Genomic DNA, 19,326 nt, shown 5'->3' on the forward strand with positions numbered 1-19,326 from the left:
AGACTTTTGTATTTTTTAGTAGAGACGGGGTTTCACCATGTTAGCCAGGATGGTCTTGATCTCCTGACCTCATGATCCACCCGTCTCGGCCTCCCCAAGAGCTGGGATTACAGGCTTGAGCCACCGCGCCTCGCCTTCTTTTAGTTATTTTAAATGTGCAATTAAGTTATTATTGATTATAGTCACCCTGCTGTGCTATCAAAAAATAGGTCTTATTTATTCTTTCTATTTTTTTGTACCCATTAACCATCCTTGCTTTCCACTAGCCCTCCACTACCCTTTCCAGCCACTGGTAACCATCCTTCTATTATCTATGTCCATTAGTTCAATTGTTTTGATTTTAGATCCCACAAATAAGTGAGAACATGTGATGTTTGTCTTTCTGTGCCTGGCTTATTTCACTTAAGATAATGATCCTCAGTTCCATCCATGTTGTTGCAAATGACAGGATCTCATTCTTTTTTGTGGCTGAATAGTACTCCATTGTGCATATGTACCACATTTTCTTTATTTTTTCAATTGTAAATAGACACTGTGATTGCTTCCAAATCTTAGCTATCAGGAACAGTGCTGCAACAAACAGGAGTGCAGGTATTTCTTCAATATACTAATTTCCTTTCCTGTGGGTAGATACCCAGCCATGGGATTGCTGGATCATAAGGTAGGTCTATTTTTAGTTTGTTTTTGTTTTTGTTTTGTTTTGTTTTGTTTTATCAGACCTCATCTTTAAACTCTCTGCCAAAGGATTTTCCAACTATACTGTTCTTGAGGTAATTCTAGCCCCTTTGTGTTCTGCTACTTCTAATTTATGATTAGTTTAGTCAAATCTAGCCAATGGCAAATATAAAAATATTATTAGCACATTTGGGCTAGACTTGACTTTTACTAAAAGTCTACCCTAAGTACCAGAAATGATAAATGAATTCTTATTCCTCCAATCAAAAAAAAAACACAGAATATGTAAGTAAACACATATGAAAGTTATATACACCTTTTGCTGCAGCTGCAGGTTCTTCATTCAAATGCAGTTCAAGTGCAGTTCACCTTACATATAAAAAAATACATATACAAATATGTAAGGTGCTATATATGCTAGAAACCAAGAATAAATAGATGAAAGAAGACACATAGGTAGATAGACAGATAGATAATGAATAAAATATGACCTGACCCTAGAGGCTATCACCATGTAGTTAGCAGAAGGCGGTCCCTAGAAAACCACGATGCCAGGTCAATTGTGAATAGTGCTGTAGAACAGTACAAACAGTAAAATGTTCAAATACACATGAAAGAAAGGTTAAATTGAATATGAGTGATCAGTGAAGTTTCAGAAAAGAGGTGGTATTCAGAGTAGCAGCTTAAAGAACAAATAGGTCAGACTAGTGGTTTTTAACTCTAGGCTATTAGAATCCCCTGTGAGTTTTTTTCTTAAAGCTCACTGGTGCTGAAGTTTAACACCAGTGCTGAAGTGCTCGGGGAGAAGTATATTAATATTTGCAATTTATTTTCAAATGCATTTTTAAGAAATAAGATTAATGAACAGGGATATAACATAATATACATGTCAATATATAATGCATATGATAAAGTTAGTATATGAAAAAATAGTAGGAAGGAGAATCTAGGTGGTGGGTACACAGGTACTCACTATAAGATTCTTTCAATTTTGAAATTTTTCCTAATAAAATGTTGAGGAGGAAAACATTAATGCTTGAACTCCACCCCTAGAGTCGCTGATTTAATTGGTCTGGGGTAGGTCCAGGCATTAGTATATAGTGCTTGGCCCAAAGAAAAGAGACAATAAATGAGTGATTTTCATGGAGAAAGATGATGGCAAATGCATCTAGACCACAGAATAACACAAATGTGAGAGTACAGTGTGGCAGAACGCAACATAAAAGAATAAAATGGGAGACTGAAAAAGTGGAACAGTGCAGATCACAGCAGGTCTTTTATGCACCACATAGAGCACTAGTCAGAAAAATGGTCCATTCTAAACAGCTCTAGAACTGTGCAATAAATGGCCCATGTTAAAAATAAAAGATGGGGCTTTTAATTAAAAAACAAGGCTGTGGAGAGATGACAATGAGAAAAGAGGTATTGCATGGAGGAGGAGACCATCTGCTACCCATCTGCACTGAGGACTCAGTGATGCCTTGAGTTCACACAGTGGGACTAAGCACCAGAGAAGATAAATGAATTCTGGTGCTTAGTCCAAGTCACACAATAAGACCTGGAGTTTAAGAGAGTCTTCTACACTGCCTAATAGAGTTGCTAAAATTCTAGAAACAGTTTCCTCAGAAAACCTTCAGGATTAACCATTTTTACAACTAGGATTTTAGCATTATTTAGGGGCTGTTTTAATAATCAGTAACATTAGATCACACTTTGGAGTTTACAGAAAACTTAGAAGTCTATCTGGTATCATTTTTCTCATTCATCAGTGCAAATATTTATTCATCACCTACTGTTTGACAAGCTATGCATGAAGAACAGTAAACAAGTCAGAAGAAGAAGCAAAGTTTCAAAGATGCTGCCAGTCACCCAGGGCCATACAGCTAGTGGGCAGCAGAGGCAGGAACCTGAAATTAGGCCTGTGTGGTGATAGAACCACTATACCACACTACACTGTTGACTCTAGAGGCAAAGGAAAGGACTAGATAACCTCGAATATTAACTCGAGAAGAAATAAAACCTGTTCCATATACTAATCACACTTCTTAGTCCAAACAGCCCACAGCAGCTGCAACTGGCATGATCAACACTCCATCCAGAACTGGGGAGTACTGTATGCCCTTGAGGCCTGGTTATGAGAATCTGATCTTTAATTATACTGTGCCAGGAGGTTTTCTTTGGCAGGGGACCGGAATGCCGCAGTCTTGAATTTGCTGAGGGATGTCCTTCTAACATGTCAAAGATACTCCCACTATGCAGCCCGGCCACTTGCTCTGGTTTAGCAACAACTGCTAGAGCAGCAGGGAGGAAAACTGTTGGCTGTTTCTGGGCAGTTAGGAAAGCTACTTTACTTTCTGATCCTCAGTTTCCCTTTATGTAAAACACAAACAAGACTACCTACTTTATAGAGTTATCATGAGAATTAACAAGCATATATAAAAGCACCTAGCACGCTGCCTGGCACAAAATAAATGTTCAATAAATATTTGTTCCCTTCCCCCACTTATATTTCTAGTTTCATCTCTACTATTTCCTAAACATGTCATTCTAGCTTACTAAGCTTTCATGTTCCTGCCTTTGCCTATGCTGTTTTCTCTGCCTAAAATGTCCCAACTTGTCTGCCAAACAAACTCCTACTCATTCTTCAAGACCCAACCTGACTCACTTCCCCTATGCAACCTTCACAGAAGCCCCTCATCTCTATCTTTCCCCCAAATTTAACAGATCCCACTACTTCTGCTCCCGAAATGTAACAGCATTTTATATGTACTTCTATGCAACAATTTCCAAATTTCATCATATCAACCATAATCCATGCTTCTTGTCCTCACCAGGCCATGAATAACTCAAGGGAAAAAACTGAAGCTTGTTTAATCTCTACATCCCCAGGCTGAGCTGTTACACACCTGGTAATCAGCCAAGGTTCACTGACTAAGGCAGCCTGGATTAGCAGAAAAAACACAGGAGCTAAAAGGATCCTGAAGAACCAGCCAGTTTTATTTTTATAAAATAAAACCTTTATTTTATGGGAACCTGGAACCTATAGGGATATGCAATTTACCTAAGATCACTAAATGAGTGATAAAAACATTACTAGCTTCTGATTATTCTCTTGAAAACTCTCTTTCTACACTCACTAATTATGTAATTTGAGACAGAATGAACAAGTGACTGTATCTGGGAGGCTTCCTACAATTAGAGAAGAATGAGAGGCAGCAAAGTGAAGTGGAAAGGCCAGAGAAATTTAGAGTGAGAGACTAAAGTTCTCTTAGGCTGGCTCTGTACCTCTAATCCTCCCCCACTCCCATCCACACCTACGCAACTTCCTCACTCCTACCACCTTGCAGACAGTCACTAGAGTTACTTCCAGAAACCAGTACTTACAGGTCTTATAATCCTCTGCCTACTATCTTGGGAAATTCCTAATCTGCAACCCCAGTTGAGTTATTCCCAATGATTAAGGCAAAAATTCAAATTTAAACTTCAAACCTCCAAACCTCCCATTGGATGACCTGCAATGATAAAGTTGAGGCCCTTATAATCTGAGAGCTGGAAGGAACCATAAAGGGGCCACTCTGTTCAACCTCCCAGGAAACAACGGAATCTATTGTACTGTCTCCTAGTTGGTTGACCTTCCAGCCAACCTCTGCATGAACATGTTCTGATTTCCCACATTGCTACATGTTGCCTCAATGGAATAGTTTATCTCAAAGTGTCAAAAACCATAGCATGAAAATGGGATTGTCTCCCTCCTCTAAAAAGTAATTAGGACTAAATCAATCAATCAATCCTACAGTTTTCATTTACTTCAGTCATCCATGATCACTCAAACTCTCATCTCCAACCTTTTCTGTGAACCCTCTAACCTGACCAAATTCCCTCCCCCTGTCCTGACTCTGAAACCTTTCCAGTATTCCCTCTGGAACTTCCCATTTGCCACTGGCTAACACTCCTCTGCTCCTTTACCTTAAAAGAAATCTGGCTATGCCCTGAGGAAGAGCATTCTCTAGAAGCTCTCTCAACTGGAGGCTGTTTTCCCTCTTACACCCTACTTATCAGTGTTGTCCTTAATTTTCAGTGCCATTTCCAAACTATGTCTTTCTCTCCCTCTTGTAAAAACCTATATTTTCCTTTGAGTAGCTTCCACTGGCTGCTATCACACGTCTTTGCAGCCTACTAATCACTTTCTGGTCACTCCTACTGAAAGGCTTTAGTTCCTGGTTCAGTCTTCTTCTGAACCCCTCTAGTCATCATTCTAGGTGACTTCAACAGCCACAATGATGATCATGTCAACACCCTAGTCACTCCATTTTCTGACCTACAGTCCAAGTTAGCCAATACTCTCATGATTATACCTGGGATCTTATCACCAAAATGTGCAACAATTCCAATATCTAGAATGAATCATATATGCTTCAGATACAACCTCCTATCCATGCACTTACTCAAGAATTTCCACAATTCCTAGACTTATTTTTGAGCTCCAATAAACTATCCAGCAGTCCCCTGCCTTTTTCTCTCTCTTTATCTAATCATGGTCCATCAAAATTACTCAAACATCAAAAACTATCAACACCTTGCCCTTCTCTCCTTTTCCAAAATTTAACTGGCAAAATCCCAGCTTTGGGATAGTTGAACTCAACTTTCTCCCAACTGTCATTATACTGAAGCAGCCAAATGTCCTAGAGAACATTACAAAATCCAGTTAACCGCTTTCACTTGAAAGTTATGATTACCTTCTGCTTTGGTTTGAATGTGTCCCCCAAAGTTCAAGTATTGGAAACTTAACCCTCACTGCAACTGTTGAGAGGTGAGATCTTTAAAAGGTGATTGGATCATAAGGGCTCTAGCCTCATGAATGGATTAATGTTATTATCACAGGCGTAAATTAGTTATCAAGAGAGTGGGTTCCTGATCAAAAGGATGAGTTCACCCCCCTTCCCTTGTTACTCTTGCTCTCTTGCCCTTCCACCTTCTACCATGGAATGACATGGCAAGAAGGCCCTCACCAGATGCAGGTACCTTGGACTTCCCAGCTCTAGAACTTTAAGAAATATGTTTCCTTTCTTTAGAAATTGCCTAGTCTGTGGTATTCTATCATAGCAACACAAAATAGGCTGAGACACTTTCCTACATATGATTACCCTACCTCAAATGGGAATTCAACAGGATTTTCCACTAGCCCTTCCCTTTAGCTAATGAGCTTAGTTTCTTTTCTTTTTCCTTTTTTTCTTTTTTTGTTTTGAGATGGAGTCTCACTCTACCACCCAGGCTGGAGTACAGTGGTACAATCTCAGCTCACTACACCCTCTGCCTCGGGGGTTCAAGTGATTCTCCTGCTTCAGCCTCCCGAGTAGCTGGGACTACAGGTGCCCACCACCACACCAGGCTAACTTTTTATTTTTAGTAGGGACCGGGTTTCACTATGTTGGCCAGGCTGGTCGTGAACTCCTGACCTCAGATGATCCCCCACCTCGGCCTCCCAAAGTGCTGAGATTACAGACGTGAGCCACTGCACCCAGCCAATGAGCTTACTTTCAATGAGAAAACAGAAATCTTGGCAGAAGAACTACATCTTCCTACCCTCAAATCTATGTGCCTCCCTGTATCTGCATCCATGTTCTCCTTCTTCCTTCCAGTTACAATGAAGGAGGTGTTCTTCCTCTCATCCAGAGCCAATTCTCTCTTATCCCTGTATTTCTTCACTCCCTCTCACCTGATATAATCTGCTATTTCAGCTATGTCAACCTTTCCCTCTCTGTTAGATATATTCAGTCATTCAACAAACATTTATTGAGCATCTACAAAGTACCAATACTAATCCAGTTGAATAAGAGAAAGGCCTTGTGCTCTTAGAGTTTATGGTCTAGTAAGAGATGCAGACAGAGAAATACACAAATAAATACACAATAGCAAGTCTATGCGTATGTGTGACTATTAGGGGGAGGGGCATGCATGGGGCATGGTACATAAGAGAAGATAATCAAGACAGGCTTCTCTGAGAAAGTTACTTAAGACCTCAACTAAATGAGACAGCAAATCATAGTAATATCTGGAAAAGCATTTTAAGCAGAGGGAGTAATAAGTACAAATGTCTTAGATGAGAATATACTGGGCATGTAGAACAGCAAAAAGACTGGCAAGGCTAAAGTTGAGTAAACAAAGAGAATTGTGGTAAGGGACTGAGATCAGAGATGTAACCAGAGGTCAGACTGTGTGGAACTTTACAGGCCACAATACATTTGGCTTTTGCAGCAAATGTGGAAAGACACTGATGGGTTTTGAGCACTGATCTGATTTATGTTTTTAAATAGACCACTCTAGCAGCAGAGGAGAATAGGCTGCAGGGGAACAATGCAGAAGTGGAGATACCATTAGGGAGTCATTACAATAATCCAGGTGAGAACTAATGGTGGCTTTGATGATTGGCAATAGGGGGAAAGAAGTAATTCAAAGGCAGATACATTTTGAAGGTACAGTCAAATGGGTTAAAGATGTGATTAAAAAAAGGAAAAATTAAGATGATATCTAAATTTCTGGACTGATCTGAGAAATATTGGGTGAATATAAACAAGTTCTGGTGTCTCCTATTCAAAGACAGACAGACAGACACACACACACACCTTTCCCTTGATACCCACATCCTCCTCCAAATACCACTTATTTCTCTGCTCCCCTTCGTAGCAAAACTTCTCAGAACAACTGTCTACTTAAACTATCTCCACTTCCTCCCCTTCTGTTTGCCAACTAACAATCTACCATTTCATCAAAAGCAGTCTTGTCAAGATTATCAGTTATCCCCATCTTGCCAAAATAAATGCTTATTTTTCTGTCCTCACATTACTCAGTATCTTGGCAGCATTAAATGTAATTGACCTCTCTTCTCTTGCAAATACTCTACTTTCTTGGCTTCTAGGGAAGTACACTCACTTGGCTTCCCTTTTATCTTTCTGTCTACTCCTATCTCCTTTGCATAATCCTCCTTCTCCAGCTATCATCCACACATTCAAGGCTTGGGACCTTCGTTGCTCAGAACCTTCCTTACTGATACACTACACTTTCCCCAAGATTATTTCCTCCATTCTCATGGCTTTACATATTAATACGTTGATGATGCCCAAGTTTTGATCTCTAGACCAAACAGCTCTCTTTCAGCCTAAAAACCATCTATTAGACAACTCCACCTGCGTTTCTCATCAGTACCTTAAATCTAACAAGACCAAATGGAACTCTTGGTTTTCACAGCATCATCATGAGTTGTAATTATATTCGTTTACTTATTATACATCTCCCTCAATAAATGATAAGCTTTGTAAAGGAGCAACGGTATGCTTTTGTAAGTCTGCTGTGCTTACCAATGTATACTCAGCAACTAAACAGGGCTTGGCAAGAGTAAGCACTCAGGGCCAGGTACGGTGGCTCATGCCTGTAATCCCAGCACTTTGGGGAGGCTGAGGTGGGTGGATCATCAGAGCTCAGGAGTTTGAGATCTGCCTGGGCAATGTGGTGAAACCCTGTCTCTACAAAAAATACAAAAGCTAGCCAGGTGTGTGGCATGCACCCGTAGTCCCAGCTACTCAGGAGGCTGAGGTGGGAGGTTTGCTTGAGCCAAAAGGTCAAGACTGCAGTGAGTGAGCTGAGATTGCTCCACTACACTCCAGGCTGGGCGACAGAGAGAGACATTATCTCGAAGGAAAAAAAAGAGTAGACACCCAGTATCGACACCAAAATTTACTAGACCCTGTCTCTGCCCTCAAAAATCTCACAGACTAATGGGAAAGGCAGACACATTAACCACAGTAACAATACAATATGGTAACTGCCACTATTGAGTGGTGAGAGGAAAGACATAGGTGCTGCATGAATCCAGAAGAGGGGCACTTAATAGCCTAGGAGTCAGGGGACTTGTAGAATAAGTACAGCTATTAAGTGCCTACTATATAATTATTATTTTTTCTTTTTTATATGATTATTTTAAGCTTTATAATAACCCTTCAAAGTAGGCATAAATATCTTCCATTTTATATATGAAGCTTAAAATATTAAAATCAGGTAACAGTAAGTGGTAGAACCAGGATTTGAACTGAAGTCAATCTACTTTTAAGTCCCCCCTCCCCTTTTTTTGTTACATCATAAGAAGTCACTAAAAGTATCTTTTATAATTGCCACCTACTATCTGTTCGACTTTAAATAAAGCACATACTTCATGGTCTCTGTTTGACCATGAAGCTCATTATCAGTCCTAAAGCCCTATCTACCCCACTCCTTTTCCTTTACTCATTGAGGATTGAGGCTTAATCCTCTCCTATTAGTCTGTGAGTCTTTCGAGGGCAGAGAAAGGGTCTAGTAAATCTTGATGTCTATTCTTGCCTGTCAGTGGCAACCCTAGGCTTTCAGGCTATAGCATCTGAGCATTTTTTCACAGCTTGAAAATGCATTCGGGAACAACCACAATAACATCTATATGGCACTTTACAAAGCATTTTCACACATTCATGATTTCATCTGATCCTCACCAACCATATGAGGTGTTAAATCCCTATTCTATAGAGGCCAGTGGAAGTAAAAATACCTAGCCTAGCTACATCTGGTCTCTGGACTCTACACCCCACCAGAAATTGAATTTAAGAAAATGGAACAGGGAGGAAAGGAAGGAAGAGATCAAATGACTCATAGAGGGAGCTCAGCACATAGTCACCCAAGTGGCCTCAAGCCAGAAGTTAACAGGGACGAAGTCTGTTTCCCTTGCAAGGTAATGAGTGTTTGTTTGGCCATGGCACAGTGACCTGCCACATGGGATTGTTCTTTTTTTCATGTCAGCAGTACCTAGAGTCTCCCCCCAAAAGTAGGCAGAAAAGAGGAGACAGGAAAACTCCTTTACACTGTATGTATACACAACCTCAGGAGATAATAGGATATAAGAGAATAGATATCACCTTCAGAGAAGACTTAAGTTTAGGTCCTAGCTCTGCCACTGTCTTGCTAAATCAAAAGTGCCCTCTTCTACATTATTACAGCCCCTTGTGCTTCCTTCTACAATACTTACCACATGAGCTTCCACATTCCTTGACCTGCATTTGAGGGCAGCAACTGAGGCCAGTTTTAATTTTTGTATCCCCACCAACCTAGTACCATAATTACCATAATGAGCCTGGGAGGCTGAAGCTACAGTAGGCCATAATCGTACCATTGCACTCCAGCCTGGGAAACAGAGCAAGATCCTGTCTCAAGCAAAGAAAAAGAAAAAGACAGGCAATAATAGATACTGGCAAGGACGGGGAGAAAGAGGAACCCTCATATGCTGTTGGTGAAAATGTAAATTAGTAGAGCCACTATGGAGAAATATATATAAATACACACACACACACACACACATTCCACATTCTGACAGTGAGTGTCAATAAAACAGCAACTTTGTCATTCTCATCTCTGCTTTCCTTCTAACTCCCCGACTTTAAGGACAGAGCTCACAAAAATTTTGTTAATTAACAAAGTGAAGAGACAACCCACCAAATGGAAGAAAATATTTGTAAGCTATCCATCTGACAAAGGATTAATAACCAGAATACATAAGGTGCTCAAACAACTAAATAGCAAAAAAACCCCAAGTAATCCAGTTTAAAAACTTGCAAAGATCTGAATGGACATTTTTCATAACAACACATACAAATGTCCAACAGGTACATGAAAAAAATGCTCAACATCACTAACATCAGAGAAATGCAAATCAAAACCATAATGTGGCATCATCTCACTCCAGTTAAAATGGCTTATATCAAAAAGACAGGCAAAGGCTGGGCACGATAGCTCATGCCTATAATCCCAACACTTTGGGAGGCCAAAGCAGGTAGATCACTTGAGTCCAGGAGTTCACTACCACCCTGGGCAACATAGGGAGACCACACCTCTAAAAAAAAATTTTTTTTTTTTAATTAGCCAGCATGCTGGCATGTGCCTGCAGTCCCAACTACTTCAGAGGCTGAGGTAGGAGACTGCTTGAGCCTGGGAGGTTGAAGCTACAGTAGGCTATGATCATACCATTGCACTCCAGCCTGGGCAACAGAGCAAGACCCTGTCTCAAGAAAAGAAAAAGACAAAGACAGGCAATAATAGATGCTGGCAAGGATGGGGAGAAAAAGGAACCCTCATATGCTGTTGGTGAAAATGTAAATAAGTAGAGCCACTATGGAGAATAGCATGGAGGTTCCTCAGAAACTAAAAATAGAACAACCATACGATTCAGCAATTCCACTATTGAGTATATATCTAAAAGAAAGCAAATCAATATATGAAAGATATCGTACTCCCATGAACACCGTAGCACTATTTATAACAGCCAAAATGAAAATGTATACATATATATATGCATATATACACACAACGGAATATTATTCAGCCATAGAAAAGAATGAAATCCTGTCATTTACCCCAACATGGTAAATGTTTATGTGGGAGGTAAAAAGATGAATCTCATGATGATACAGAGTAGACTGGTGGTTACCAAAGGCCAGAAAAGGGAGTAGGGAGGAGGAAGGGGAAAAAAGGATATAAATGTACTTACTGAAACTGAACTGTACAGTTAAGTACAATGGAATATTATTCAGCCATAAAAAAGAATAAAATCCTGTCATTTGCAGCAACATGGATGACACTGGAGGCCATTTTTTCAGATTAAAAAAAAGCCAGGTACAGGAAGACAAGTATCACATGTTCTAACTCATATGTGGGAGGTAAAAAAGTAGATCTCATGATGATACAGGGTAGACTGGTGGTTACCAAAGGCCAGGAAAAGGAGTGAGGAGGATGAAGGGGGAAAAAAAGATATAAATGTACTTACTGAAACTGAACTCTACACTTTAAACATGATAAACATGGTAAATTCTTTCAAATTTTTTAACTAAAAAAAAATTTGCTGAGTAGAAATCAGTTCAAAAAGCCAGTAATCAAAGGGGAAGATTATTAACCTATACAGTCCCCTTTCCCAGACTATAATCTTTCTTTTTCTATACACAGCCCTACCCCAAATAACCCCTATCTTGTCCAGGCCACTGTCTTCTTCAAAAGAGCACTGTCTTCTCCTCCAGGCCTCCTCCTCCTGTCCCTCCAACCCATCCCTGCTATCCTCCCTCTTCTTCCCTGAGCTACCTCCTTTCCTCCACAGCCATCTCACAGCTGCCAGAGTTTCTGGTCCTCCCAGTCACTTATCTCACTAAAGGGAACTTGAGCCTCTGCCCAGCACTACTTGACATTCTTGCTCTCCTCCCACTCAGGCCCCCCATTTCCCATCTTGCTTATTCCCTACTGCCTACCTGCTGCCCCACCACCACCAGAAAAGATAGGAAACAAATGCAGGAAGAGCAAGTGCTTCTTGGCAGGCCCAAAGCAAGGCACAGAGGCAGTAAAGAGAGAGAATGGTACCTGGGGAAGATAAAATTTGGAGGTAAAAGCTAGAAGCAGGTGAGTTGGGTAGAAAACAACGTTTGGACCTCACAAACACAGAAAAGGTCTCTACAAACCAGTAACCTACGAATAATGAGAAAGCTTAACCAAAAATTTTTGAAAAGAGAAGAAAGCCTAATCAAGAGGGGGAGGATCCAAGAGAGGGAAGGAAAACTGGCTACACAGGGGGAGAAATACAAAAGGGGAAGCAAGAGGGGAGGAGGAAGGGTGAAAGGGATGGCAGGAGAAAAGGTAGGCAGGGGGCAGGAAAAATGATCAGGAGGAGGAAATAGAAAAGCGAGGAGAGGAAGACATAGAGTCATGAAAAAACTAGGGGGAGGAAAGAGGTCCAAAATAATCAAAGTAGGTTATTATCAGGCCTGACATGAGCTTCTTGGTGCCAGGTAATAAAGAAGGAAGGAATTATAGTGATTAAGATATTACCACAGGCACATCTGTCATTAACTTAGCAGAATAAGGAAGGGGCTCCAGAGAAGAGAGTCTAGTTTAAAGCAACTTTATATCTAAGGACAGAAAAATTGGCCAGTTTAGAAGCATTAACATACCTTGACCTTCTACTTTCCAACCCTACCTCCCTACACCTAACACACCTACGCACCACACTAAAATAAGCATCAGCATTCTCAGTCTTTGCTTTGCCCCTGAAGAACCAGCAAGATGCCATTCGAAAGGCTGGCTGGAAGACAGGATACCAAAGTCTACTTCCCAAGTTCTCCTCTCTTCTACAGTGTTGAGGGAGGGATATCTCTGCAGCCCATTTTAGCACTTTAAACCAGCTCACCTTTCCAAAAGATGGTTTGACGGTCTGGAAAAGCCAAAGTAACAAACAATGTCAAGTCCTTCACTGCACACATAGGGCAACTCAAGCACAGAGGATGTCTGAACAGGACCAGTCCCCCCAGTCTCCTCCCTCCCAGTTCATTCAACCTCTTAACAGAGAAAAGCCCCCACAGTCCCAGCAGGCCAGCGACTAAGCCAAAGCAGAGGAAAGCACCACCTTGGCCACCAAGTAGAAGGGGGCTTGCAAAGGAGCAGAGCTTCTGAGGCAGAGCAGTTCCCCAAAGGCGCAGCTTCCCCTTCACACCCTTCCCTGGGCAGAGCTCTGATTCCAGTGCAGGCCTAGTCTTGGGTGGGCTCACCTAAAGGTTCCACCCTCAGGCCCTTCTCTCATTTAGGTCCCTTAAGGTAAGAGGAAAGTAAGACACCCCTCAAAATCTACTGGATCCCGTGTCACCATTCTCCGAAAGCCAGATAAGATCCCTCAGAACCCGACTCAGCTAGGGGAGCCCCAGGCAGGGCCGGCATTACCTGGTGGGAAAGGCTGGCCCCGGCATCTCTGGAGATTGTTTCCGTAGCAGAGCCGCACCTCTCCCTGCCCAGCCGGGTACCCACAAGGCCCCTGCTCCACCGGCTCCGCTCGATTCGGCTGGGCTGGGCTCCTGGCAGCTTAGCCGGCAGCTCCCGAGGTGCAGCACGCTCGCGCCCTCGCAGGGCGGCAGCGAAGGCGCCGCGTCGGGGTTGGCGAAACAGAAGGGGCGGGGGAAGAAAGGAGGGAAGGAGGCGGGAGGAAGCCGCGCGCTTCTCCTTTTCTGCAAAGCAGAGCTGAGGGCGGGGAGACGGCTATCTTCCCACCGTCTCAGCTATTCTCCCCACCCAGTCTCCAGCAGGAGGTAATCTCTCTCCAGGGCCAGGTTTTCCAGGGCTTGTCAGAATCCTGTGTGAGCTCCAGAGTCAAGGAAGACAACCAGAGCTCCTCTGTGCCTTAGTTTCTACAGCTGAGTATAGAGGAGTCTCTTCTAGGATTCCTCAGGTCAGACCTAGGATTCACATTAGGCCTCAGGGAAAGAGATACACCTCCCCCCTCCCCAAACGTGCCAGGTTCTAATTCTAATGCTCCAGGAAGAACGCTAGGTGGGCCCCTATAACTGCTTCTAAGCAAAGAAAGCACAGCAGCTGCAGCTGCTACATTATTATTATTATTATTATCATCATCATCATCATCATCATCATTTTGAGACAGAGTCTTGCTGTGTGCCCAGGCTGCAGTGCAGTGGTTGGATCTTGGCTCACTGCAGCCTTGACCTTCCCAGGCTCAGGTGATCCTTCCACCTCAGCCTCCCAAGTAGCTGGGACTACAGGTACCTGCCACCACACCCCGTTATTTTTGTATTTTTTGTACAGATGGGGTTTGCCATGTTGCCCAGGCTAGTCTCAAATCCTGTTCTCAAGCAATCCTCCTGCCTCGGCCTCCCAAACTGCAGATTACAAGCGTGAGCCACCACACCTGGCCACTGCTACCATTTATTAAGAACTACCGTGTACCAGGTACTTTATAAATGTTATGTCTCTCTCAAAACAACCTTATGAAGTAGGCACTATACCAATTCACATATGTCAAAACGGAGGTCCAGGGAAAATGTCCAGGGCTCATACAATATTTTTTAACCAACTATTGTGTATCAGGCATTGTGATGGAACCTGAGCTGAACAACACATTATAGAACATTTACCAACATGGCCCAGACTAGTGGTGCCTCTAGTAGTGCCTCCCAATTACTGAAACAATAAAACACACCTTCACACATTTGCAAATGCTCCCTAGGAGGTAGTATTACCTCACTCTTCCCCCTCCCAAACCTTGCTCTTAAGAGGCATGACAGAAGTCAGATTACGTGGTGCCTTTCGGGTCATAATTAGGAGTTAGGCTTTTGTTCCAAGTTTTATCAGTGGGAAGGCTTTGAAAGGTTTGAAAGCAGGATGACAAACTCTGACTTACATTTTTTAAAAGATCACTGGCTGTTCAGCGGAGAAAGGGTGTAGGAGTGGAAATAAGAAACAAGATAATAAATTCTCTCAGAGGTTCAGGCAACAGAAAATGGTAATGATTTAGACTAACATATTGTAAGATAATGCAAAAAGAAGCAAGCATATTTTCTAAAGACACAGCTTGGAAGAAGCAGCAGCAGAACTTGGTGGAAAACAGAATACAATGGGTGAAAGAAGTCAGTGACTTCCCCAAGACCACACATCTGGTAAATGCTCAGGAGTTCAAGGCCAGCCTGGCCAACATGGTGAAACCCTGTCTCTACTAAAAATACAAAAAATTAGCTGGGTGGTGGCGGGCACCTGTAATCCCAGCTACTCGGGAGGCTGAGGCAGGAGAATCCCTTGAACCTGGGAGGTGGAAGTTGCAGTGAGCCGAGATCGCACCACTGGACTCAAGTCTGGGCAACAAGAGCGAAACTCATCTCAAAAAAAGAAAAAGGAAAAAAAAAAAAAGAATTGGTCAATAATAGAGACTCGGAGAGTTGCTGTAGTCTGAGGATTCAGCTTCAGAGTCATTTTAAGATTTTTTTTTAACCCCACACCATGTCCTTCATCCCAATTTACACAGGGTGAATGAGAGCCAGAAGTAGTCCTCTGCCTTAGACACAGCTTTTCAAACTAATAATCAATAATCATAGGAACTTACCTTACTCAACTTCCCACTCCATGCAGCATCCCCTTTGGATGGTCTTCCAGGCTTTTCTGAAATACTTGCAGGAATGAGGAGCTCACTTTCCACTAGCACTATGAGGCAGTGTTTCCTCACATTCAGCCAGGTGGCTCTCTGTAAATTTCTAATTCTGCTCCAGGAGCAACGTCCTCCAGGGCAGGTCACATTAAAGGCTTGCAACTATGTATGTATGTAAGCTAATTTATTATGCCCCTCCACTTTCTCTCTTCTCCAAGATAAATACTCCCAGTTCTTTGATAAATACTCCCAGTTCTTTTACTCGTTTGTTCATTCAACAACTATTTAAGCATCTTGTGCAAGTCACTGGGGATAGACACATCAGTGAACAGAACCACATCTTCCAGGAGCTGATGATTTTATGGTTTAGTATGGTGGCTTTCAATTCTCCCTGTCCACCAGAATAACCTGGAAAGCTTTAAATATGTGTAAATATACTAGAGTCCCAGCAGAGATTCTGACTCGGTTGGTCTGGGATGTGGCCTAGGCAATATATTTTTATAGATATAACTATATTGATATCTATTGGAAGACTGAGTTACTATAAAGCTACAGTGATAATGACAATGTGGTATTAACGAAAAAATAGATAAACAGATCAGTGGAATTGAAGTAAATAGCCCAAAATAGACCCATACAAATGTGGTTAACTGACTGTAAAAGAGAAAAGGAAATTCAATGAAGAAAGGACAGTCTTTTCAATAAATTGTGCTAGAACTGGACATCCACATCCAAAAAAATGAACCCAGACACAGACTTTATGCTTTTTACAAAAATTAACTCAAAATGGATCACAGACCATTGCATTTGCAAAATGCAAAACTAAAATGTCTAAAATATAATGTAGGGGAAAATCTAGATGACCTTGGGTTTGGCAATGACTTTTTAGATATAGCCCCAAAAGCAAGATCCATGAAAGAAAAAAACTGACATGTTAGACTTGATTAAAATTTAAAATTTCTGCAAAATACAGTGTTAAGAGAATGAAGAAACAAACCATAGACTGGGAGAAAACACATCTGATAAAAGGCTTGTATCAAAATATACATAGAACTCTTAAAACTCAATAAGACGTGACCCAATTACAGAAAAAAAAAGCTGGGCAAAAGATCTGAACAGACACTTCACCAAGGAAGATATACACATGACAAGCGTATGAAAAGATGCTCAGCATCTTTTATCATTAGAGAATTGCAAATTAAAACAACAATGAGGTATTACTACACATCTATTAGAATAACTAAAATCCAAAACACTGACAACACCAAATGGTGATAGGGATATGCAGCAACAGGAACTCTCTCATTCATTGCTGGTGAGAATGCAAAATGGTACAACCACTTTGGAAGACAGTTGAGGAATTTCTTACAAAGCTAAATACAGTTATGTGTCACTTAATGACAGGCATACATTCTGGGAAAGGTGTCATTAGGTGATTTCATTGTTATGTGAACATCACAGAGTGTACACATACAAACCTAGATGGTACAGCCTACTACACACCTAGCCTATATGGTATAGCCTACTACTGCTCCGAGACTACAAACTTGTATAGCATGTTACTGTACTGAAGACTAGGCAACTGTAACACAATAGTATTTATGTATCTAAACATACATAAACATAGAAAAAGTACAGTAAAAATACGCCATAAAAGATTTTAAAAAACAAACAAAAAAAAAAACAGTACATCTGTAAAGGGCATTTACCATGAATGGAACTTGCAGGACTGGAAGTTTCTCTGGGTGAGCCAGTGAGTGAGTAGTAAGTGAATGGGAAGGCCTAGGACATTATTGTACACTATGGTAGACTTTATAAACAGTATATGTTTAGACTGCACTAAACTTTAATTTTTTTCTTTCTTCACTAATAAATTAATCTTAACTTCCTATAAGTTTTTACTTTATAAACTTTTAATTTTTTAAAACATTTTGACTTGGCCGGGCACGGTGGCTCAAGCCTGTAATCCCAGCACTTTGGGAGGCCAAGACAGGCAGATCACAAGGTCAGGAGATCAAGACCATCCTGGCTAACATGGTGAAACCCCATCTCTACTAAAAAATACAAAAAAAACTAGCCGGGCGTGGTGGCGGGCGCCTGTAGCTACTCGTGAGGCTAAGGCAGGAAAATGGCATGAACCCGGGAGGCGGAGCTTGCAGTGAGCTGAGATCCGGCCACTGCACTCCAGCCTGGGCGACAGAGCGAGACTCTGTCTCAAAAAAAAAAAAAAAATTTGACTCTATTGTAGTTAATACTTGGCTTAAGACACAAGCACACTGTACAGCTATACAACAACATTTTCTTTATAGCTTTATTCTAATGCTTTTTTGTATTCTTTGTAGTATTATTATTAGTAGTAGTAGTAGTAATAATAATAGAGTCTCAACTCCATCACCCAGATAGGAGTACAGTGGCATGATCTTGGCTCACTGCAGCCTCCACTTTCTGGGTTCAAGCAATTCTTGTGCCTCAGCCTCCCGAGTAGCTGGAATTACAGGCATGTGCCACCATGCCCAGCTAATTTTTGTATTTTCAGTACAGATGGAGTTTCACCATGTTGTCCAGGCTGGTCTCCAACTCCTGAGTTCAAGCTATTCACTTGTCTCGGCCTCCCAAAGTGCTCGCATTACAGGTGTGAGCCACCACGCCTATCTATTTTTATTTTTTTACCTTTTAAACTTTTTGTTGAAAACTAACACATAAACACACACTTTAGTCTAGACCTACACAGGGTCAGGACTGTCAATATTAGTGTCTTCTACCTGTACATCTTGTCCCACTGTCAAGATTAGTGTCTTCCACCTCGACATCTTGTCCCACTGGAAGATCTTTAGGGGCAGTAACATGCATGGAGCTGACATCTCTTATGATAACAATGACTTCTTCTGGAAGACCTCCCAAAGGACCTGCCTGAGGCTGCTTTACAGTTAACTTTTTTTTATAAGTAGGAGTACACTCTAAAATAACAACAAAAAGCACAGTAAATATATACACCAGTAACAGAGTCATTTATCATCATTATCAAGCATTATATAATACATATAATTATGCGTTCTATACTTTTATATGACTGGTAGCACAGTAGGTTTGTTTACACCAGCATCTCCACAAACATGAGTAATATGTTGCATTAATATGTGATGATGGCTATATCATATATGTGGTCCATCACTGACTGAATCATCATTATGTGATTATAGTATTCCTAGGTATTTACTCAAATGAGTTGAAAACTATGTTCACACAAAAACCTGCTCATGAATGTTTATTGCAGTTTTATTCAGAATTGCTAAAAACTGGAAGCGACTGAGATATCCTTCAAGATTGAATGAATAAACTGTGGTATGTCATACAATGTAGTATTATTCAGTAAAAAAAGAAATGAACTATCAACCCACAAGAAGATATGGAAAAACCTAAAATGTAGATTTCTAAGTAAAAGAAGCCAGTCTGAAAAGGCTGATTCCAACTACATGATATTTGGAAAAAGGCTAAACTATAGAAATAGTAAAAAGATAAGTGGCTGCCAGGTATTTGAAAGGTTGGGGTTAATGGTTAAGGAATGAACAGGTGAAGCACAGGGCATTTTTAGGGTATAAAACTATTCTGTATGATACTATAATGGTGGATACACACACTATGTATTTGTCAAAACCTACAGAACTATACAACCCAAA

General features: G+C 41.2%; 1 protein-coding gene across 8 annotated transcripts in view; it reads right to left on the minus strand.

The window, feature by feature from the left end:
• The window catches only part of PAK1 (p21 (RAC1) activated kinase 1), a 154,320-nt gene that overhangs the window by 74,650 nt on the left and 60,344 nt on the right, over positions 1 to 19,326 (minus strand). Inside the window, exon 1 of one of the 8 annotated variants that reach the window (XM_017893571.1) lies at positions 13,444 to 13,729. The exons of 3 other annotated variants lie outside the window; for them this stretch is intronic. The gene's annotated coding sequence lies outside the window, so the exon portion shown is untranslated. Of the gene's footprint in view, positions 1 to 13,443; positions 13,730 to 19,326 lie in introns of those variants that run through there. 4 more of the 8 variants (XM_017893569.1, XM_017893574.1, XM_017893575.1 and 1 more) reach the window with 4 other exon arrangements.

The sequence above is a fragment of the Rhinopithecus bieti genome, unplaced genomic scaffold (assembly GCF_001698545.2).
Source record: "Rhinopithecus bieti isolate Rb0 unplaced genomic scaffold, ASM169854v2 scaffold_23868, whole genome shotgun sequence".
NCBI lineage: Eukaryota > Metazoa > Chordata > Mammalia > Primates > Cercopithecidae > Rhinopithecus > Rhinopithecus bieti.